This window comes from Passer domesticus, chromosome Z, assembly GCF_036417665.1.
Source record: "Passer domesticus isolate bPasDom1 chromosome Z, bPasDom1.hap1, whole genome shotgun sequence".
NCBI lineage: Eukaryota > Metazoa > Chordata > Aves > Passeriformes > Passeridae > Passer > Passer domesticus.
In genome coordinates, this window is record NC_087512.1 from 61096065 (window position 1) to 61120384 (window position 24320).

General features: G+C 38.9%; 1 protein-coding gene and 1 long non-coding RNA gene across 11 annotated transcripts in view; one reads left to right on the forward strand and one right to left on the reverse strand.

The window, feature by feature from the left end:
* MCTP1 (multiple C2 and transmembrane domain containing 1) overlaps positions 1-24320 on the reverse strand; it is a 214198-nt gene that overhangs the window by 171836 nt on the left and 18042 nt on the right. The window lies entirely within an intron of this gene.
* Positions 8115-24227, forward strand: LOC135291394 (uncharacterized). Of its 3 annotated transcripts, none has more exons than XR_010354198.1 (4): positions 8115-8233; positions 16093-16225; positions 20150-20252; positions 21019-24227. It is a non-coding gene; the product is annotated as an uncharacterized LOC135291394 (long non-coding RNA). The 3 variants fall into 3 exon arrangements; XR_010354200.1 differs by lacking the exon at positions 8115-8233 and adding an exon at positions 12386-12632; XR_010354199.1 differs by lacking the exon at positions 8115-8233 and adding an exon at positions 13249-13281.

Genomic DNA, 24320 nt, shown 5'->3' on the forward strand with positions numbered 1-24320 from the left:
GCCTAAGTGACTAGGCAGAGAAAGACTATATATAATATGCTTCAGAAATACAGTTAAAGAGACACATGTATTTCCAGTAACAGTCAACCAATAAATAGGTTTGCATCACGTCCTGACCAAAATACTTCTCAAAGGCGAACAAGCCTCACAGAATCAATCTTAGTCGTCTGTATTAAAGCTACTTATAGTACAGGAAAGGAATGGCGGGAAAGGTACTGCCAAAATCCAGAAAATTCACAGGAAACTGTTACGAGAAACAGGAGACAGATTGCAGTGCTAACAGGCAAGACACCCATTGGTTTCCCAAATACTATTGAGCAAACTGTTTTTGTTTTCTATTCATTCAGCTGGAATACAATTAATGATCAATAGGAGCTGTTAAAGGGTAACATTTTAGTTTGATCTTCATGAAGATTCACTTTAAAAAAGTAGGCTGGAGTCTATGAGCTCTATCAGCCAAGGATTGAATTTTGACTTCAAATATAAATATAGAAATAGTATCATGCAGGGAAAAATGAAAGCATAAAGTAATTTTTTGCAAGGATTACTTATACCTCTACTATTTTGGCCCTTTCATTTTAATAGTAATACGTTGATAAAATTTCTTATTTCAAATAAATGCATACTTATGTGCACTCACACAGTTCCGTGTAGTGTAACAGATTTCCAGAAAAGGTGATATATTTTTCCTGCTTCCTATTATTATGTACATTCTAAACCATGCCAGCTTTGTGCCTTGATATTGTATGTGTCACAATACCCCTTGTGTAGTAATTTCATTTGGCTTTTTAAAAAATTCCAACATTTCTAAGAAAGGGAAAAATTTGGACAATCACTGTCCCTTAGATTTACAGTAACAGAAGCTTAACACTTACAGATGGAAAGTACACACAGTGGACAAATAAAGTACACTGAATTACTCCATGATTTTATTTTGTATGGATGAAAGCAGCTAACATACAAATAAACATCAACTGTCTTCATACAAAATTGAGCTTATGGAGAATCTTAGTCCAGTGCAGACATTTTGCATCTCCTTTTAACAAACTCCCAGCTCTGCAGAAAGTTACATAACAAGATGCCTCAGTCTACATGTGGAGAAAATGAGTCTACTTGACTAAATCTTGTATGGAATTATAGACCATAGCCTAAGTTTCATTCTGCAGAGTGGATTTCATTCTGCAGAGTGCTAAGAAACAGCAGTTAGAAGTGAACATCCTCCATTGCTATTATACATTAGTGAAATCTTAATTTATTACATGGCAGTGACCTCCTCTTAGGAAATAAAAGTCATCATAAAACTATCACTGAGATGACATATATTTTAGAGTACTATCCAAAAAGAATCTCAGTTGTGTGGCAAGAAAATATGTCATATATTACAACTATCTAAACTTTTATGATACTTTCCATACTAATGATAGAATGTGCTACAGAATTTGGAAAATACTGTAAGCATTTTTACTTTTCACATTCTCAACGCTTATTTCTATTCCCTCCTTTAAAAGTGTAGCCTTTTTCCCCCTATGTATTAGGAAATGGAGAATAGCTTCTCTGAAAACAAACATCTGAAATGAAAAATAAAGAAATAAAGTCCATCAGAGGAGGATTGCCTTCTAACAGGCCTCAGAAATCTCATGCCTAAATTAAAATTTTATCTATAAAAAGTTATGTGAATCACTGAAATGCTATTGCCATGTAGCTTAAATTATCAGCATCTTTTGTCAGTCAAAAAATACTCAATTATTTTTTTAAAAAAGGATGCAGAATGGCTGTTTAACTTTTTTAGTTGCTCTTCAGGGGTCTTTTCTTCATCTGCAGTTAAAGTTATGAACGAAAAACATGAATGTCAAAAGTATGTAAGCTCACATCAAGATTTTGGAGACCACTTTACTGGAACAAGAACATGTAAATTAAACCATAAATCTGTACACCAAAAATTTATTACAGTAGTCTTAAAAATCTGAGACAAACTGAAGTGTAAATTTAACTTGTGCACAGAAATTTTTCAGTACATATATACATATATACATACTTACCTGATATTATACTCATTAAGTAGTAGTATACAGTTATTGACCTTGGTGCCCAACAAATCAACAGCTCTATCACCGCATTAGATTTCTTCCATTATATCTTGCCTAAGAGAAGAAGAATCATCAGGAAGCTACACCCCAGCATGTTCCATTTTTATCATCAAATTATACAAACTCCACACAATGCAGAAACTGTACTTCTGTGCCTTGTTTTATTTCCCTGTCAACATTAATTCAGTAGGATCTCAGTAGTCACTCGTTAAATAATTCACATCTGTAAACTCTCAGCTCTATAACATCATCTCCTAAGCCTCTATAACCTACTGGATTCTCATCTTCACTGTGCAGAGATCAGAAAATCATTAATTATCTCAGATCTTGGCCAAATGTCTTCTAGCCAATTCTCTAGCTGCAACCAAGATCAAAGATGAGTAACAGTCTTAACACTTTTCTGCAACTGCTTCATTATTTCATATCCTTCTCCTGCATTGCTCCTATTGACAGAAACACTTTCTTGAATTTTAGAGAAGTTCACTGAATGAAAGTAAAAAAGTGCATTATTTTGTAGGTTATTCTTGAACCCAACCAGCAGATAAAAAGAAGAAAGAAATTATAAGGGAATTGTACTGATTTTAATAATTGCTTTAAATTTTTTGCCTTCTGTATAGAAGTCGGCAAGCCATTTAAATACAGAAAAAAAGTTAACTTAAACAGAATGTGTTTTTAAATCAGTCCATTATTTCAGAGTAGACAGGGTAGTAAATAACCATGCAGTGTCTTACATTAAAGATGTTCCAGAAAACAAACAAAAAAAAAGATTTGTTTCCAATGGTTTTCCATAAATTCCATTATTTTTCTCCATAATTTTGCTACATACTATATAAGATGCAATAATTAAAATCTCTGAGAAAAAAAATTATGTGGGTTTCTCATACTGGATAGAAAGTGCTAACTCACGCACCCAATGCTGAGAATACTCTTCAAACTTATTAAAAGGAGTAAATCTTCTCATGTTAAATCAACTATTATTGTCTTTCTACCCACATTGTATTTAATAAAATTATTTAAAGTCTCTATGAAAAATCACGAGGAAGGATCACCAGATTTCACAATTGGTGCTTTGCTTTACCCACTCACTGTATCTACATTATACTTCCTCCACTCATCTCAGGACCGACTTCAGAGTCAATGTCCTGATCTGAGATGCCCCAGCAAAGGCTAGGCCTTGAGCTACTGGACAAGACACCTAGAGTGCTCCAATATTATTTACAGCTTAAGTATATTCCCAGTTTAAGAAATAGTGTCAAAGCATATACTCATATAACCTAATATATCCCGTAATTCCCATTACTGAGGTTTTCTTCAGGAAAACTGACTACATGTCAAGTCTAAAAAGACCCATGGAAAACCATATCAATAGGAGGCCATACTAGAAGTCCTGCAAGAACATTAATTCTGCCTTTTAACAGATAAAGCAGTAATAATCCACAGGCAAAGCAAAACAAGGAATCCATTCACCACTTCCCAAAGACTGGCTGTTGTTCCCAACATCCAGGAAAGCAGGACTCCATCATGCCTAACAGTGACTTGGTAAGACAAAACACTATCACTCTGAATGCCCTCCGCTTCCTTCTTCTTCCTCCACCTTTATATACTGAGCATGAAGTCATATGGTCTGGAATATTCTTTGTGTCAGTTGGGGTCAGTTGCACCACCTATTTCCCTCCCAACTCCTTGTGCATCTCCAGTCTAATTATGAAGAGAGGAGAGTATCTTCCCTTGTCAAAACAAAAACTTCAGTCACTGCTTTGGTGCTGAAGGCCTCTATCTAAATAAAAAGCAGGCTGTAAATTACAAAATGGTAGTAATGTAATTCAGTAAGTAGCTGACGTGCTGGTTCCCACCTGCCATGTTTCTGTCTTGGAAGAAAAATAGAACTTCACAGCATTTTGATTTGCTGTCAGGTACTGGGTGTGTCATGAATAATGCTGAGAGGGGATGCTTCCAAACCTGCAGAACTTGTTTTTAAATGTTCTAAAATAGTACTGGTTTTGTAAGCCACAGATGACTACACAAACTCTGAGAAATACTCTCCAATTACAAATTACTTGAGTATTATATTCAAGTGTTTTGGAGCAATCATCTGCAGTGTTCAAGTTCCTGTCTTTCATAGTTACATTCACAAGATCATTGTTTAGAGTACAAATGATCTTTAACACCATCTGTATACTGTGAAAATGCCAGTTTCCAGGTGAATGTGGTTTATGGGATGTTTCCACAGGATGACAGAATTACTAGGTTTGGAAGAGACCTCCGGAGATTATGTAGTACAACCCCTTTGCCAAAGCAGACTCAATTCCAGGTGGGTCTTGGCCTTCTTCCTTACATCCCTGCATACTCTGACAATGTTCCTATAGTCCTCCCACATGGTCCATTCCCTTTTCTACACCTATAAATTTATTTCTTGCATTTGCTTCCTATGAGCTTCCTGATCCATGCTGATCTATGCAGCTCTTTTGGACCCCCTTCCGTCCCAGAGCTCTATTCCAAAGAATTCTTCTAAGCAGGTCTTTGAAGAAGCCAAAGTTGGCCTCTCTGGAGGGTCCTAGTCCTAGTACTGCTTTGCTTCCTCCACGCAAGATCCTAAGTTCCACCATCTCATAGTCACTTATAGACAAGGCTGCTCCCAATCTTTACATCATCAACCTGTTGGTTTGTTGGGACGAGGTCCAGCAACACACCTCTCTTCTTTGGCTCCTGCACCATTTGCACCAAAAAGTTACTTCAGTAACTGCAGTTAACTTCCAGGACTGTGTGCTCCAAGCCACGTTGAACCTCCAGCAAATATCAGGGTGGTTGAAGTTCCCCAGGAGAAACAGGGCCTATGACCATGAGGTTATTGTCAGCTGTTCATAGAAAGCCAATCAACTCCCTTGTTCTGATCAGGTGGCCTACAGCAAACATCCACAACAGTGTCACCCACATTAGCCTGCCCCTTAATTCTTACCATAAACTCCCAGATTATTCATTTGTCCCTGAGTAGAGCTCAATGTATTCTAGTTGCTCTCTCACTTAACAAGCAAATCCACCACTTTACCTGTCTCACCAGACCCTTCTAAAAGTACATGGCTGCCTATGACAACATTTCAGTCACGTGTGCTATCCAACCATGTCTCAGTAACTGCAATGAGACTGCCTTCTCATCACACATATATTTCTAGTTCTTGTTCATTGCCTATGCTGTGTGCATTTGTATAAAGGCACTTCAGAGAGGTAACCATGCAGCCAGGTTCTCTAGAAGGTATATAAGAGGCTTCACCATAACCATAAACATCCTTGATATGTTTAGCCCTACGATCCTCATCTTAAGAGGCAGTCAAGGAACATCTGTCGCTATGCTAGTTTGTATGACCTGTTCCCCAGGAGGAAGCAAGGGCATGAACTTTGGATCCCACCTCCCAAGACCTTTAGTTTAAAGCCCATCTCACCCAACTGGCAAACCTGCTTCCAAGGACTCCCTTGCCCTTTTTAGATAGGTGGATCCTATCCCTTCCTAACAGCCCACAATCATTAAAGCACAACCCACTGTCATAAAAAACAAAAACCTAGATGGTGCCAGTCAAAAACAAGATAATTATCTGCATTATTTATCTGCTTCTGGCTGTCCCTATTTCTCTAACCAGTAGGATAGATGAGAACATGACTTTGGGACCAGTATTTTTCATCTGCCTCACCAGGGCTTTATAGTCTTCCTTTATCCTATTTATTTTTGGCTTGCAGCATAATTTGTACCCACATGAAAAAGTAATAGCAGGGAGTAGTCCATGCTTTTGACAATCTGGGGTGCCCTCTCGGTAAGAGCTGCCTAGGAAGGTGGTGGAGTCACTGTCCATATATTCCACTGCACGCCCAATAAAGAATGGAGGTTGCCCCTCCATTTCCTACCTATTTATAAAAACATATTTTATTATCCTTCACAGAAATTAGTTTCTAACTGGGCTTTTGTCTCTCTTATTTTCTTCCTACATGACTTTGCAACATCCTTAAACAATGCCTGAGTTGCTTGCCCCTCTTTCCAAAGGTGATACACCCTCCTTTTCTCCCTTAATTAATTCAAAAACCTATCAGGGCAATCATCTTCCCTGTCAGCTCATCTTTCAGCACATAGGGATAGTCTGCTCTTGTGCCTTCAAGATTTTTTTCTTGACAGCCCCTGACCACCACATGTCCCTCCAGCTCCTCTCTGTTTGCAAACAGCAGGTCTAGCAGAGCCCCACCCCTGCCAGGCTCGCTCACCATCTGTGACAAGAAGCTCTCCTCTGTACACTCCAAGAGCCCCTAGACTGCCTTTTTGCCACTGTGTTGATGCCTGGCAGGTTAAATCTCCTACAAGAACAAGGGTGGCAATCTTGAAACATCCTCCAGCTGCTTACATAATAACTCATCCATCTCTTCATCCTGGTTGGATTGGACTTCTGCTTAAATCCACAGATTACACATTTTACAAGCCAAATTTAAAGTAATATAAGTATGAAGAGGATGTAATTACTCACTGAAGCATCAAGGCTCAGCTTTTCACATATCTTAGTTAATTACTGCTACTATAAATATAAATTCCTCATGTGAGAATGACATTCAATATCCCTAAATTCATTATATTGCAGGAGGTCCAATTAAAAAAAAATCACATAACTGAACTTAATGCATTGCTGTTGATATTGGCCATATATGTTCTCTAGCACTTAATCAGGGTACTACCATTAACAGTGATCCTAAAATTTGGATTAGGCACAATAAATTATTTTAACATAAATTTATCACTGAGATTAAAAACCATTGTGGAAGACTGAATCTGTCAAGAGCATGAATGAGCAACTAGAATATTCATGATTCAAAAATTAAAATAACAACATCACTAAATTTAGAATGTAATGTTACTATTGCATTTTGGCATGGACTAACTGCAGCTCAGATAAACTGTGCTGAGATTACAGCTCCATTTAATGGAAAAAAACCCAACTTTTTAAGCACAGGGTTCTTAAATTAATTGTTTCACCCTAGTGTGACTTTGTGACTTTTGATTAAAAGAACACTGTAGAACACAGAGCTTTTTGACTTTGGAAAGACACAGGTATCTGAAAGATAAACTGAAAAAATCGGCCATTAGATTTTAGTCTTTATTTGAGGTCCCAATGAAAAACAACAATAAGAAATTTTCTCTAATTTTTATTTCTTCTCTGACTTCATGGCCCATACTCTTCCAGACAACTTAAACAACTATCTCAATCATCACTTAAACATAAAAAATTATAATGGTATGCTATAAACTTTTTTTTTTTAAAGTTTTTTTAAAATAGGGTTTTTATATTATGAAAAAAATCTGATATCACTAGACTGTAAAAGGCAGAGAGCATTATTTAAGGAAGACTGACTGAAAAAATCTTTTATATTCCCTGGTGGCTGTTACAGAAATACAAATTTAATTACACTTGTACTGAAAGCACCAAGTCTCCATAGCTCATTTATTCTCTACAGAAACCTGTATAATTTCTACAGAAATCAGCTTACCTTGTAAATGATATTGCAAATCCATCAAGTTCACATGGCAGAGTAGGTACAATTTCATATCCATTAGAGATTCACTCATAAATCTGACAATTTGGCACACTTTGTACTCAGCATAACCAGGACAAGTTAGAGTAAAAATTGAATCACACAGAGAGGCAAGTTCAAGTCAGTGAGGATAAAGAATACTGACAGGACAGCAATAAAAGAACATTCAATTTTTTCAGTATCTGGCTTAGAACTCAACTAAACCATCCATTTTGTTTCAACTCTGATAGGTATCGTCAGCATTAAACACTAAAATGTTTTTTCTGTCTAAAGAACTATAAATCTTCTATTTAAAGAGAGATTTAAATGCTGATGGTCACAATTCTGAAATACCTGGAATCAAACAGAAATTTCCACACACCTACACAAAGTTCTTGGAAACAAAATGCTTGCTTCAGGAGGACTCACCAAGAGACTATAAAGGATGGGAATTACATTTTGCTAATTGGCCAAAAACAAAGTTGTTCTGTTATAGCAAAGAAGAACACAGAAAATGGAAGCAACACAAGCAAAGTCAGATGGATACATTTGAAAACGTAACTGGCAGCCCAGAACTTAACTTCTTTTTCACTTAAAACCTCCAGGTACATACAAATAATAGAATAATCTGCAGCTTCAGCTAGACAGGAAATTGCAACCAGATGGCAATGGAGATGAGGCAAAGGAGACAGGCTTCATCTGCTGCACATCTTACCAAACTTTAAAAATTTCATTTTGGCTTGAACTGTTTTTTGGGTCATCATGTTCAACTATCTGTCTGTTTAGAAAGATCACATTGGGAGGTCCTGCACTAGCTTTAGTGCAACAGTCCTGCACTACTACTATGCAGCTTATATTGGGGTCCTAAGCTTTTCTCATTTATTTCTCACAACAGGTGAAGAAGTATCAAATAGTGTAACACTGTGATTCAGAAAGTACCTGTCAGCCAGATGTTCTGTGTGATGCAGTAAAATGTATTCTCTGAAAGAGTAACTGAGTGGTTTTGATTATGGTAGAAAATTATATGAGGAGCAGTATAATGTACTGCATCAGGAGTCCTCAGCTCAACCATGCACTTCATTAATATCCTCCAGTACGAAAATATTCATTCAGTTTGCTCTTACCTGTTTCCAAACTGTCAGTAATGAGGAAAATGACATAGTGGTTCAGCACCTGAAGTGGTGAAGCACCAGGATATGTGCAATAGGATACATGCTTCAGGACCAGCCTTCCACCCTTGTAACCAAAACTACCCATCTTGGCAGTGTACTGGGATTCTCATCTTTTTCAAAGAAATCATGGACAAGCTATGATGATTATTTTTAGTAATTTTTAGTAAAATTAAATTTGGAGAAAAGTTTGGAGCAGCAATAAATAGGAATGTGAAGTATTTAAATATGAATAAGATTTATTTTTTAAACAGCAGAAGGATTCCCTGACAGGAAATCTATTCTAAAATATTTTCTAATAAACCAGTCTTGGTGAACAAAAGTATTTAATAAATAGTTTGAATATAACCTTTCAGATGGTTTCTCCAGAACAGTTTCTTGGGAAAAAACATGCAAACAGCTGTGCATTATTTTTAAGCATTTTGAGGGCATAAAAGAGGTGAGACAGAATCCTTGTCTCCATAGGCATACTAGCTAAATACATGAAGCAATGTATGAACTTCTGCTTTGAAGTACTGCTCTGCAGCATTTCTGCCAGAATTTGGTAAAGAAAGATAATATTCCCTAAATTACACAATATCTAATGCTAACATAATCACAGCATAAAAATAGCCTTTATATAATTATGCTTATGAATATTTTTCTGTCTCTTAGCATGATCTGGAAAATGATAGAAAAGGTGCAACTAGCAGGAAGCGGATGTGTCCCTAGCTTCAAGCAGCAAAGTGTTTTAGCAAAAGAGATGACCAGCTTATGGGACAACTGTGGGTCAACACAGCCTCAAATCACTATGTTCTCACCATTTAACATTTAATATTTTTTAAAAGCAGAGTACCTTCCAGGCCATGAATGTTCTATTCTAGACAAGGGACATATGTCACATATGACTTGCCAAGTAGCCGTCAAGGTATCCTACATAACAATGCTCTCTCCACTTTCATATTTCATAATGAGCACATCTGATGCATGCATCTCATTTGTTCTACTTATTTCTACTTTATTCTCCTCTACTAAGAATATTCTACTATTCTGCTAAGTTCATTTCATAACTGAACAGTGACATTACTAGATCATTTCATTGTGAGTGGTGGCAATGACATGACTATTAGGAGAAACTCAATCATAATAATACACATGAGCATTTCAGATTAATGCAGTTTGAAAGGTTCCATCTGACTGGACTGCTGCCTCTGAAAGTGCTGTCCCTCAGCTATAAGTGCCCCTGGATCGCTCTACAGGTGACACATCTGATGTCTGAGCTGCCCTCTGGGGAAGAGAGGCACTCGAAACTAACCTCTGAAGTTACTCAGTGAAATAAGCAGAGAGCAATAGCTGTATGTTGTATCAACAATGTTTATTGGCAAAGCAACACAGACTCCACAGGCTGAGCAACATCACCAGGGAAATCCATGGTCCTCCAGACCAACAAAAAGATTGGTCATATTTCTAGTACTGCCAGAACCCCCTCCAAAACATGTACCCTCATTTCACTTTATGGTTTTCATATGTGATGAGTATTTTTACCAACATAAATGAATCTCTATTTCTCCTGCCTTGCCCCCTTAAAATGTCTCAGTAATAAGTTGCTGGTTTTGATATTGAATTACTTAATTAATTTTTAAAAAATATGCTAAATCTCAAAAGTGCTAATTTCATATTCAAGTTTCAAAGACTCCATACACTTCCATGTACTAGTAACTCATCTGCAGCTGCTTAAGCACTGAATATATCAGTCACTAAACATGACACCAATTTATGTCATACACTCTCAGGTTTTCTCTGGTTGAGATGATCCCGAGGTATGTTGAAAGTCTCTTTTTCCCAACCCAGCCATCGAAGAAGGAGTTGAGAAGTCTTTGGCTCATGGTCTCTTATTTTTTATCTAAAACATTTTCTGTCTGGCCTGCCGAGGTCTGTTCAGCAGGTCAGTTCAAGGCACACTCTCCCCCTCTCGGGCTGGTGCTATCTTTTATACTAAAAACTACGTATACACTCTTTACAATTATGTTCCAATACCTATCAACTATGTTAGACAGTGACTTTCTACTCTAAACCAATCTGTGAATGCCAACATCATCCTGAACATGGATGCCAGGGAGAAGAAAGAAGGATAGGACATGCCCAAATCCCTCCATCTTGGAACCCCTGACCCCCATGTACAGAATTCCAATGACACCTCCATACCATGCTCCAAAATTTTTTCCTTCACGCCATGATTGCTACTACTATGCTAGTTAAACTTCTGTGACCTGTAATTTTTCATGCAAAGGTGGTAACTTGTTCCATGGGTCAAACTCAAAGCCACAGGGGTCTTTGGCTGCATGTCAGGGTCTCCAACCCTGCTGCGAGAGCTTCATAGCCCCCTGGGGCTGGAGCTCAGATCATTCAGGACTATCAGGGGGACGTCCTGGGTTCTGACAATACTCAACATTCCTATTCCTAGTCTAATATGTTCAATTACCAACCAGACCAATTTAGGGCCCAAATTTCTTTTCCACATTAACTTACTTGAATATTCCTTTATCTTACATATGAAAAATAGCAATGGATTCAAACTCCCCTTTTTTTTTTTGTATTGTGCATTTTTTATACATTTGGTAATTTTCCTATTTAACATAAAAGGACAGACATACACCCTGGTTTGATACTGCAAACATTACATAATCGGAGAATTGCAGAATAAGCTGAGTTGGAAGGGACCTATAAGGATCATTGAGTCCAAGTCTAGGCTCTGTACAGCACCCTACTCAAGTGACACTATCTGCCCGAGAGCATTGTCCAAATGCTTTCTTAATTCTGTCAAGCTTGGTGCTGTGACTGTTTCCCTGGGGATCCTGTTCCAGTGCCCAAACACCCTGTGGGTGAAGAACCTTTTTCTAATATCCAACCTAAACCTTCCCTGACATAAGTTCAGTCCATTCCCTCAAGTCCTGTCACTGGTCACCAGAGAGAAAAGATCAGTGTCTGCACCTCTTCCTCCCCACAGAAGGAAATTGTAACTGTCTCTTTTTCTCCAGGCTCAGCAGACCAAGTGACCTCAGCTGCTCCTCTTGCAGCTTCCCCTCAAGGCCCTTTGCCATCTTTGTAACCTTCCTTTGGACATTCTCTAATAGCTTTATATCTTTCTTATATTGTGTCATCTAAACTTGTCCCCAGCACGTGAGGTGAGGCTGTCCCAGTGCAGAGTAGAGTGGACCAATCCCCTCCCTTGCCTGGTTGGCAATGTTGGGCCTGATGCCCCCCAGGACACGCTTGGCCCTCCTGGATACCAGAGCACTGCCGGCGCACGTTCAACTTGCCATTGACCAGGACCCCCAGTCCCTTTCCATGGGGCTGCTTTCCAACTTCTCATTCCCGAGTCTGACCATCCATCCAGAGTTGCCCCACCCCAGTGCAGAATCTGGCACTTTCCCTTGTTGGACTTCAAATGGTTGGTCATCGCTCATTCCTCTAATTTGCTGAGGTTTCCCTGCAGGGCCTCCCTGCCTTTGATGGAGTCAACTGCTCGTCCCAATTTTATATAATTTGTGAACTTGCTTAGTATCTCTTCCAGTCCTGCATTCAGGTTGTTAGTGTAGATGCTGAAGAGCACAGGGCCAAGAATGGAGCCCTCTGGAACCCCACTGGTGACAGGTCACCAGTCTGTTGTCACCCCATTCACTATCACCCTCATGCCTGACCTGTGAGCCAGTTGCTCACCCATGCCATAATGTGTTTATCCAGCTGTGTGCTGCACATTTTGTCCAGAAGGACACTGGGAGTGACACTATTGAAAGCTTTTCTGAAATCCAAAGAGTGCATTCACTGGTTTCCCGCGATCAAGAGAACCCATAAGGTGGGTTATTTTGTCATAAAAAGAAATCAGGTTTGATAAGCAGGACTTTCCTCTCATGAAGCTGTGCTGACTCTAACTGAAAGACTGCATTGTCTTTCTGGTGTTTTTCACTACCTCCCTGAATAATCTTCTCCATAACTTTATCAGGCACTGAAGTGAGACTGACAGACCTGTAGTTTCTTGGGTTCTTCTTGCCCTTCTTGGAAATCAGGACAACATTCACCAGATTCCAGTCAGCAGGGTCTTCTCCAGATTTCCAAGAACGGTCAAAAATCATCAAGGAAAATTTTACAGCACCATCAGCTAATTCTTTAAGGACTCTTGGATTAATCCCATCAGACCCCATAGATTTGTAGGGATCTAGCTGGAATAGCATATCCCACAGATTTCTAGGGCCAACCAAGAATCGATCATTCTCATAGACATGACCTTTCAGGTCACAGAGAGAACTTCTTGTTCCATCATTTATGATGAAGATGGAGACAGAGACTGTATTAAACACCGTGGCAGTGTGTTTTTCTGAGTTATTTTGATTGTAATAGTGATTTGAATAATGGTTTGATCCTTGTACCCCCGTTTTGTCCCCTCACAATGGTCTCTCCCAAGCTGTTTACCCCTAAGTTTTCCCTCCACTAGGTTGCCACTCAAGGTGTCTGTCCTCCTGCTCCTCCCTTTTCTCCCTTATATGAACTTGTCAATCCAAGTTGTGCTGGCCCCTTTCCCTGCCCGTCAACTCAGACCCACCCCTTTCATTCTCAAAAGTTCAGTGTCAATTACCCTGATCCTAACAGTTGATTTCTCCCAGAAGCTTCTCTGCTCCCCTGTGTTGATTTCATTGGTTCTGCTAAGTTCCTTGCTCCTCCCTACATGTTACCCTATTGGCTATGTAATGCTCCCACCCTCTGGATAAACCCCTTGAAAAACCCCTGACGGAGCACTACTCCCTTGTCACTCATCCCCGACCCATCCTTTGAATGGAACTTCTTTGGGCAGTATATGAGTGTCCTCTTCTTTGCCTCTTTGCCTTGGGATCCTTGTGGTGTCCTGCTGCAGCGTCACCCACGTCGCTGCTCCAACTGCCACCTAACAGGCCTCGGCAGAGGCTCAGGGGCAGCCTCTCTTGTGTGTCCTTTTGGTCACACGGGGAGCTTGCTGGCTGGCTTTCCAACGCTCCATGACCGCAGGAGAACCACAAAACACTTCTGCTTTGTCCATGTCCCTGTTTGTGAGGTGAACATCCTCATCCTGTAACAGGTCAATGCTATTTTATACACGGCTAAGTGACAATATACTTGAGAAGAGCTCTTTGGCTTTGTCTCTCACAATTCTGGACAGCTTTAACTCCAGCTAAGCTTTGGCCACACAGATTTTCTCACTAGAATGGCAAGCAGCATCTCTCTATTCTTCCCATGTTGCCTGACCTTGCTTGCACTGGGCGCACCTCCCTTTTTTTGTCTTATTTCCAAGACAAAACTCGCTCATCCAAGCTGCCTTTCTGCCCTTCCTGCTTGACTGTCAGCATTTGGGAATTGCTGTTCCTGTGTCCTTTGGAGGTGATATTTAAAAACTGACCAGCACTGATGGACCCCAGCACCTGCAAAAACATTCTCCCAGGGTATCTTAGTAATTCCCTGAGCAGCCTGAAGTCTGCTCTCCTCACATCCAGAACTGAGGTTGCCAGAATGCCAGAATTGAGGTTTTGCTGGCACTTTTCTTTCTGTCAACTGTGATTTTAAACTCCATCATTTTGTGGTCCCTGTGGCCAAGACAGCTGCCAATCTCCATTTCACTCACAACATCCAAGCTGTTGTCAAGAAGTGAATCAAAGAGGGCAACTTTCCAAGTTGGCTCCCTAATGATCTGTTCCACGAAGTTGTATTACAAGTTTTTTAGGAATCTTCCGGCCTGGGTTGTACTGGCTATGTGATACTCTCAGTTAACTTCTGGCAAGTTGAAGATCTCCATAAGGACAAGGGCAGTTGACTTGGAAGTGTCCCTTAGTTCATCAAAGAATAATTCATCAGTATCATCATTCTGGCCAGGAGGTCTAAAGTAGACTGTTATGATGATATCATCATTATTTGCTTGCCCCTTGATTCTAGAAGCTCTCAACTATTCATTTTGATCTGTGAGCTCTATACCTTCTAAACTTTCTGTTACAGACAGTGCCACTCCTCCACCTCTCTCCAGAAAAATGAATTTTACCTAAAGAAGCACTTTCCAGCATTAGAAGAGTGCTAGAAAGCTGAACTTTAACATACAAGAGAGAAAAAAAAAAACAAAAAACCAACAACAGCTTGGGAAACAGCAGCACAGTCATCCTTTATAGCAGTTTTGGAGACAACTGAAACATTTTTGAAAATAAAAAAAAATCCCATTAATTAGGGAATAAGATTATATAATGCACTGTCAAAAATGCTATGGGTTTGACTAGAAGATGGGTGTGACAACTAAATAGATCTATGCTACAAGAAGCAAGCTGTGAGATTATCATTTACAACCATAACACCTATAATTTACATAATGGTTAAATTATTAATTTCAACCATAATTTATTATTCAAAATCTAAATTATGCAGGGGAATGCAGAGCTCAGAAATACTGGAAAAAATCCAGTGTATTTTTCTAAAGAAACCAGAAGTTCAATATTTCAGAACAGGAGAACAATGCAGGCAAGACTTTTATCAGTTACAATAATTCAGATATTTTCCCAGAGAAAACAGAAATCAAGTGTTGAACTGGACAGCATTCAGTAGCCAACCAACTGTGGAGAATATGCATCCTTTTAATAAAGTAGCCAGCACAACCCAAGTCTTTTGGGATCTTATAGTAGCCAACTATCATAGGTCAATATAATGGTACTGGAAAGTTATCTAAACCAAACAGATTTCTACAGATGCCATTAGGAGTTTTCTGCCTCTCTTAATGTACTTGCAGCACTCTTGTGGCAAAGAATTTTCATTAGTAAGTGTGCTTTACCAGATAAAATGCAGCACAGCTGAAATGCATTCACTTTCTTCAATTTGTGAGGTCTCCTATTTCAAAAAAATAAGCCTTTGAATTGGTACTAGGAACTACTTTAATTCATGCCATTGTGTGTACTAAGAGAATGACATAAAATTACCTCTATATCCAATAAAACGTAATAATTTCCTACAGAGAAGAGTAGAAAAAATTATATTGCTCATTGTATAACGTTAAATTTTAAAAAGAAAGGTCCATCAGGAATAGTTAGCTGAAGATAACAAGCTAGAAAAAAAGCAGGTAAAAGTGTACTGCTGCATATTCCTGTCAAAATTATCATATACCTAGGAAGACTTCAATATTATATAAATCTCTCAAAGCAAGGAATGACCAAAACAAAATGCCTGGTCAAATTTATGCTTTCAAATTTACTTCCTGATGAGTATTATTCTGTGTGCAAATGGTAACTTTTTTCACCATGTTATTTTATTGTAAGAGAAATCCTGTGAAGAATCAAGATACCCATGTTTTATGGATAGAACTTTTCGGGAACAGTGAACCCTGTGCCACCAGTGCAAATCACAGTCCGAGCACTCCAATTTCAGCACCTTCTGGGAACTTGCAACAAGGTAAGAAAGCCATGTATTCTCCATGTCAGTATTTAACTACTTTAACCTTGTCCATCATTCTCTTCCTGACCTCCTTTTCTCATTTGCTTCTCTACTGCCATTTTTAAAACAGATAAAGGAAAGGATTTATAAAAAACTGTCAATCATAGTACCACAGCTCATTTCAAATAACTGTGTCTTTACGAAGTATGGCATGATACCACAAGCAAAAAATACAAACACAAGACCTTGTACCTAAGGACAGTATAACTCATTTTTGAATGCTTGACTGAAATTACTAGTAATTTTTAGTGTTTTCAATGTTATAAAAATCAGTTGCACAGTTGCAGAACATGCTGCATTTTACCATACTGGCATCTTTATGCACAGTTACCAACTATCAAAATACTTCTGATAAATACGTGTATGGATTTCATTAGAAGCACAGAAAAATGTAGCCAGAAAACAAAAATTGATTGTTTTTATCTAGTATGTGCCCATAAATGTTTCATTTTTAACATTTTAATCTTTACAAATAGTACTTGATTCTTAGTGTATTACATTCCAATTACCACATAAAATAACTCAGACAGCAGTGCTGAAACAATGAAAACACCAATCATGTTTGTTTGCAGAGTCTCGTTATTAAACAGCAACATTTGACAGCTCTTAGAAAATGCTGTAAAACCTGTGGTATCAAAAGTCATCGTACAAGCACTATTACTTTTCTTTGTACAAATGAGGATATTCCTGATATAAATCATGCTTATTTGATCTATGTGTCCAGAAAGAATCAGCAGTCACATCTCTCTTCTTGACAGCAAGACTGCCAGAGGCTTACAAGATAGAAAAGCGATTGTCAACCAACAGATAAATAGCTGAAGAGAACACTTTTCCAGAAAGTAATTAATAAATAAATAGATAATAATAAATAGTATATAATAGGCAATACTATTTCCTGAAGAAAATCTGTGCAGGGTACTCAGATAATCTACTTATACTGAACACCTTCCATATCTTGAGGTTTTGAGCATATGTAAGAACTGTAATAAGCAAACTGTGTTTATGCAAGCAGACTAATGACTTTTAAAATAAACAGAGGGTTTAAATAAACAGAGAAAAGAAACAGAGAGTTATATAGCATGGAAATAGATAAAGTGGGACTGCCTTCAAAACTTGTTGCTCAACAATGCAGTTATTGCTATATAGAGCTCTTATTTCCCATTTTCTAAATATGTTAGTCAGACTTCCTTCCTGATTAAATGGGTCTGAATCTTGAAGCATTTTTGTTAAAGTTTTAACTATATGATAAATGCTGATCAGGATGAAAAGGGTGTGAATTCCTCTCTGGGGATGAATGATTTTCTGCACACTAGTGTCTCTGTATGGGCTGAAGAGGAAGATGGTTCACCAAGTAGACTAACACTCACAAAATAGGTATCACTAGGCAGAAAAAAAATTCAGTCTTTCCTCACCACATGGATGCTGTAGAATCTGCTTAAATATGAACAGTGACAGAAGAGGCTTGACATTTTTGTTTGTTTTAAAGGGAGGTTTCGGATGGCCTTTTCTTTCCCCAGAGGTGAGTAATGAATAACTACTACCACATAATGACCTCAAAACCAGCTCACTACTCCCCTACAAAGCTGATACTTTTCTTCTGCTTTCTTTCATAAAAATGATGATTAACCAAAGACTATAATTACTTTCTAGAGGAACACTTTGAAAAGATTGTGTCTTCCTGAGCTTCTTACAAAAAGTGGATAGGAACATTAAAAAGCTTCGTTGTCTTAACATCTTCCTGGTGAAAAACAATTCATAATATTCCTTTCATACTGCTCTCTCAGACTTGAGCCAAGTCTGGCAGAAGGTTCTGGAAAAAGACAATTCATCATGCAACTATGCAACAAAAATTAAAACCTTTTTTTAAAGCCCAGCAAAACAAAGCAGAGACAAAGAAATTAACCAACAATGCAGATGGACACAAAATAATCTAAAGAAATTTTAAAACTTGCTTGTAGCTCTTGGTCACAGTACCAAGGATTGCCAAAGTCTGGAGATAAAAATAAAATTGCTTGTAGAACATAATTTTTCATGGAAACAATTGAATGAGTAGAACATAAACATGCCTGGAAAGGACTCTGCTCCAACTTTCAGGCAGCACAAATCTGTCTAATAGACAGACAAGCTGCTGCAACAGTGATGTGATGCTCAATGCCCAGTTTCCTCAGCTGCTGTAGACACCAAAGCAGCTGCTGATGTCCTGTGGAAGCAAATTTTGTTTTGGACAAAAAGGATTCAAGAAAAAAAAAAAAGCTCAATGCTTCTAGACCAAAATACTTCAAAATATTAACAGCAAGAAAAAAAATCAAAGCAAATAACTTCTGTCAGGCCTTTTTCACAAAGTGAAATTTCATTTCTTGAATGGCCTTGGGGTCTTCTCTGTAGCTTGGACTCAAGTTTCACATTAGGTAGAAAAGTGTGTTTTCCACCTCTGTTCATATATTTATGTTTAAGGTAGATCCCATTCCTGCTTAGGAAATTCCTTTGTTGTACAACAATCTCTTGATAACATACACAGACTGCCACTAGGAACATCTATAGTAACTGGTAATTTTAAAAAAACAGGTATGTCCACAAAACTATTAAGTAGGCTGAAACAAACCTCATAATATAAATTTTATTTATTCATTTATCAGTCTTGTTACTTGCCTTCTTCTTTTCTATTTTTTATGCCAGCTGAGCTTTTTTGAATAACAATTTCATTTCAGGTGAGGGTGAGATGAGTAATAAAGTTTGGTAGTACAGAATTTATCCAATTTCAGAGAGTGGAAAGTTAAATTACTTGTTAAAAGGTATTTTAAATCATCAAAGACATAAAAAACCCTATCCTCTTGAGAAACACAGACTGCTATACTTCTATATTGAGAACATATTTTCATTCATCTTTGCAAGCTCCATCTCCTTATCAGCTCTCAGTATGAACTAGACCTAGAATAAGACTTTCATTCAGTAATTATTAAGTCTTTAGGCCAATTACAGTGCAAGAACCAAGCAGTGCATAAAAGTGTACTGCAATTGTCAACATACAGAGGAGGTTCTTGGCTGAACCTAAAATTCATCTGTTAATCCAGTGCTTGACCTCCCTTAACATGAACTTGCCCTTGGAAATTATTTTCTGCATTTTCAGTCACAACCTGTTAGCTTTCTTACAAGAACTCTTGAACCAGCCTCAGACAAATTGCCTCCTCCACCCACCAGAAAAAGTCTTATCATTTACACAGTACATCTGCGACTAAGTGCACACAACCTGCAGTCACTACTTCTGCCAGCAAGAATGCAGGAACTTCGGTAATTTGGGAACAGCTAAATATCAGAGATGCGTTATACTGCATATGCCCATTTTATGGTGTTAGCCACAATTTAGATAAAGCAAAATATTTATTTCAAATGCTGCTGCTAAATGCCAGTCCACACAGAATTAAAACCACCTTACAAGACAAGATTTTGTATGCCTTCAGAAGAACTTTCAGTTAATTCACCTTCAAATATTCTCCAAATATTTCCCCGAAGCTAATATACAAAAATTCAGAAACAGTAACATTCAAGCCATCTTGATTTCCCTTGCAACAATGGGGCTTACACTTAATGAAAGAAAACAAGGTTTGAAAATTAAAACTTCTGGTATATTTACAGACTATAGCTGAACTGTAAGGTGTCTTAATTCATAGGGGATCTTGACAAAACTAGTGCTAATATTCCAGAAAAAAACAGTAAGGTGAAGCTTTGCAAATAAAACTCTTACTTGTGCTTCACATTATACTAAAATTATCATTATCTTGATTAAAACACAGATTCTACAGACTAGCTGTTCTGAAAGTTCATTATCAAACAGTGAATTGAGTAAAACTGGTATTTAAACTAATATGTTTCCTTCTTTTCAAGTATGAAACATTGCCTAGAGAACAACAGTGCTACCCAAACTCTCTCCAGTCCTGGGTGCAAACTGCAGGAATCAGCCCTGCTCAAACATCCAGATTATTTCAAGGTAAGGACACAGTAACCTAGAAAGCATGCAGAACCACTGTGCAGCCCAGGTGACTGCTGCCAGATTGAGACGCACCGGGGCCATGGACAGTGATGGGATTGGAGCCTTCCGTGCAAAGGAACAACAGCTGGAGAGTTTCCATCCTGCAGCACACACTGCAGCAAGGCATTGCTCTGAAGAGGCTCACTGATTTTCTCGCTCTAATTCATTCCTAAAGCCTGTCTGGAAGTAGCCTTAATGTGAGAAGGGGGAGGAAGACTGAATGAGTAGAATGTAGTTTGGAGAATCTCAGTGGGAACACTAAATCAGGGAGTGCCATTCCTAAATCCTGACAGCCTTATGTGGTGCATAATGTGAGGCGCAAAGGGCTGCAATAACAGCTGATCTGCCCAGAGCAGACTGGAAATAAATTTGGTCTAGGCATTTGTTGTATTATGTGTGGAGCCACTGTTGACATTGTTGCTCAGTCTGTTCATGTGGTTGTGATACACCAACTTGTATATATTCCCATATGTGCAGTATGTGTTGGCATTTTTCAGAATGGGAGAGAGATCAGGATGGCTTTGTTGATGTACAGCAGGATATCCGTTTATGACATTATAACATTGAGGGCAATGAGGGTCATTTGGGATGTGTGTTCAGTGCTGCTCTCCTGCTTTGCCTCAGGTGCTACCTTTGGGAGTCCATTAATAATCTTACCATGCCAGTAAGGGGGAAACAGGGTAGGATTATTTTTCCAGCCTTTCACTCCAATTTCCTCTTTCAGGCCTGCTACCACAGCTTTTGAGAATTCTTAAGTCCCTTTATATGTGAAAGAAGGTATCTTCTTGCTCCTAAGTCTACCATGTCTCCTCAGAGCTGTCTACATCAACATCAAGAAATCTACATCAGAGCAAAGAAAGAGATTTCTAGGAAGATTGACATTCAGAGATCTTACCTAAGGGTGGATAGTTATAAGTGGCACAGAATGTGGGAGAAAAAAAGAGGCCACGTTTTAAAGCACTATTCTTCTCCAATGGTTTGGAAGTTCACACCTGAATAACTACAGGACCCTGTTAAAGTGGCAGAATATTTGACAGAAAAAGGCAGTTCTAGACAGGGGGGAAGTTCTACAGTGTCCCTGGACCTTGGCAACTATTCATTGAATATGGCTTGATACTAGATAGCACCCTCACCAGGAAGAGGAGGAAAGCAGAGAAAGATGCACTGTGGGCACTCAAACGGCAGCTGAACCACAGAAATGACTCATGCTACTCAGTAGCAGTTGTCCCTATACAGAAGAAATCCAAGTTAAAATCCGTTCACTTCGTGAGGGGTGAAGAAATAGAGCCCTTAAAACAGGAGGCAGGACCAAAGATAATCACTTAATTCCTAGCCCCAAGTCAGCTGTGAGATACACAAGATTTCAGTCAGGTGAGTCCTTGGTGACCTGTCTGCTCCAATACTGGCACAATGTGGCTCCCTATATGAAACTAATGGTAAAGAATCTAAGAAACTGGGATTCCTGTCCTGGAATGTGGGCATTGATAAGGGTGTTGGGAAGAGGACAGTACATTACCATCTGGAGTCATGGACAAAAAGGATCTGAATTCCAAGAAAAATGAGATCCTTGCATTTTATTAAGGGGCTCAAGCCACCTCCAAAGTGTTTGGCACCAAAGCACAGCTTCTCATGGCACCCCGACTGCCAGTGCTGGGCTGAATGTTGAAAGGGACAGTCTCTTACACACATCATGCCACTGAGGCTGTGCAGAGTAAGTAGATCGCACTGATCAGATAGCAAGCTCAAACAGGAAAACCCAATTGTCCAGGGATCCTGGAGCTCATAATGAACTGCCCCAAAAGTGAAAATTTCAGAGTATCCAACTACCAGACAAGAAGGAAAAGATGACACATGGTGAGGAGGGCCTGCCCACCACTTAACCAGCTACCAGAAAATGAAAAGAACATGCTCTCTTTAGTGATGGTTCCTGCCATAGTGGCAATGTAAGAGTGAGTTATTTTTGGCTCAAAGGGCCCTTGACTCCTCCAATCATCCAGTAAGAGATGCTGCATACACATGGGCTCACGACTGAGGAGTGTACTTAAACACGGACACTATTTCCCAGGTGATGCATAACTGTGGAACATTCACTGCAATCAACAGGCCAAATGGGTAAAGTCTCTGTGGTATGGGGGATGATGGTCAAAATATAAATATGAGCAGGCCTGGCAGATTAATTACATCACACTCCCACAACACTACAAGGTAATAGCTACCTTGATATTCGTGTAAAGAACAACTGAATGGCTGCAGATGTACCCTGTGCCTTATACCACTGCCTGGAATACCATCTTGACCTTGCAAAGCAAGTTCTGTACATGGTACCCCAGAAAGAACTGACCTGGACTACAGGACTCATTTCAAAAATAACGCCTGGGCTAGAGAGCATGGTATTGAGCAGGTATAGCACACTCCCTGTCAGGCACCAGCCCCTAGTAAAACTGAACCTGTGCAAGCAATTCAGCAATTTCAGATCTTGAGACTTCACAAGGCTAAGAAATCATACACGTTGGCTGCTCTCCAGCATACATAAAGTATATTCACCTGCCACTGTCCACCACATTGCTTGGGCAAAACAGATCCTCTTGAGGTGCAAAGGGATGGCAAGTCTGCTGTGCACCTTGATAGGTTGCTCTCAAAGCTTATCAAGCTAATAAATACAAGTCAGATGTGTCTTTCTCCATAACAAGAATCAAAGGCACATGTTTGATGTGCCTAAAGATTTATCTAATGTTGCAGAAGCAAGCAAAATACTGTCTCACTTCACCCTGCTCTCATCACTAGCAATCCTGCAGGGATAAACCTAATGAGAGACTTTGTGTTCTCCTGCATAATAATAATTTCCATCTTTGTTTAGGTAAATTGAATACTGAGCTCAGGTTTTCTCTGATCAGCATTTTCTTCACCTGAGAATTGTATGACAAGCCATGACTTTCTTTTTCAACTTCTTCCTAAAAATGCATACAGTGTGTGCAATTTTCTCATGTCCTTCTCAGCCACTTACTCAGTGGTGAAATCAGCTCTCTTCACAGTCTGAATATCAAGTTTTATACATTTGGAGGCCACTGTAGATGATTTTGCTGTCATGTTATATTAGGTTCTCTTGCAGAACTGTTTGTTAACTGTGACTTCTAGATCCCTTTTATAGTTTCTCCTTTTGAAAATACTATTCTACTCTTACTGAGATGAGGCTTGCATTTCTCATTGGTTGTATTGGTTTAAATACAACCAATTGTGACTGTATTTAAAAACTGCCTTTTGTTTAAATTAGTTTTGTTTAATTTTTCAAGTGGCTTCAGAAAGCCATAGCTTTCTGCAATGTGACATCTGCCCATTTTATTAACAGCAAATCTATTTATCTCTAGATCATAAAGTGTTGGAAATCATTGGATAGAATGCTCTGAAGAACTGCAGTAGAAATATTTCTGTTCAGTGATGCTAAAAAATAACCAATTTTTGTGCATGACTATCTTAATAGGAGTTTGAATGATAATTAGCAGCAAAAAAAAAAAAAAGTAGCTGCAATTGTACAGTATTACACCAGCTCTCAGTAATGCTGCCAGTAGCAAAAAAGGAGAAGGCCAGGCTTATGCCCTAAATTTGTGCCCTGAACATAAAGTCACTAACATCCAGAGCAGGGCAACAGAGCTCTCCTGTGCACCTTCTCTGCCCTACCTCCTCTCTCCTGGCACTGAGGGCCTCCTGATCACATTGGTTCACCAGACTGGCTCAGGGCAGCTTCAGTGTGCCAGCTGTACACTCAAGCACAGCAAGAGAGCATTGCAAGGTGTGACACCCTGGTGTGCTGAGAGAGGACTACAACTTCCACTCTAAAAGCACACATTTCAGAGGCATTTTCAACAGATGGCCTTAGCATGCACAATTCTTTTTCTGATATGCTTCAACAATATTACCAGAGGTATGCCAACAAGAGCATCAGTTACAGATTTCTGTTCAGTCTGCAGCCATATGCTGTACTTAAAACATATCATATTTATTAGATGAAGACACTAAGTTTTTTTCATT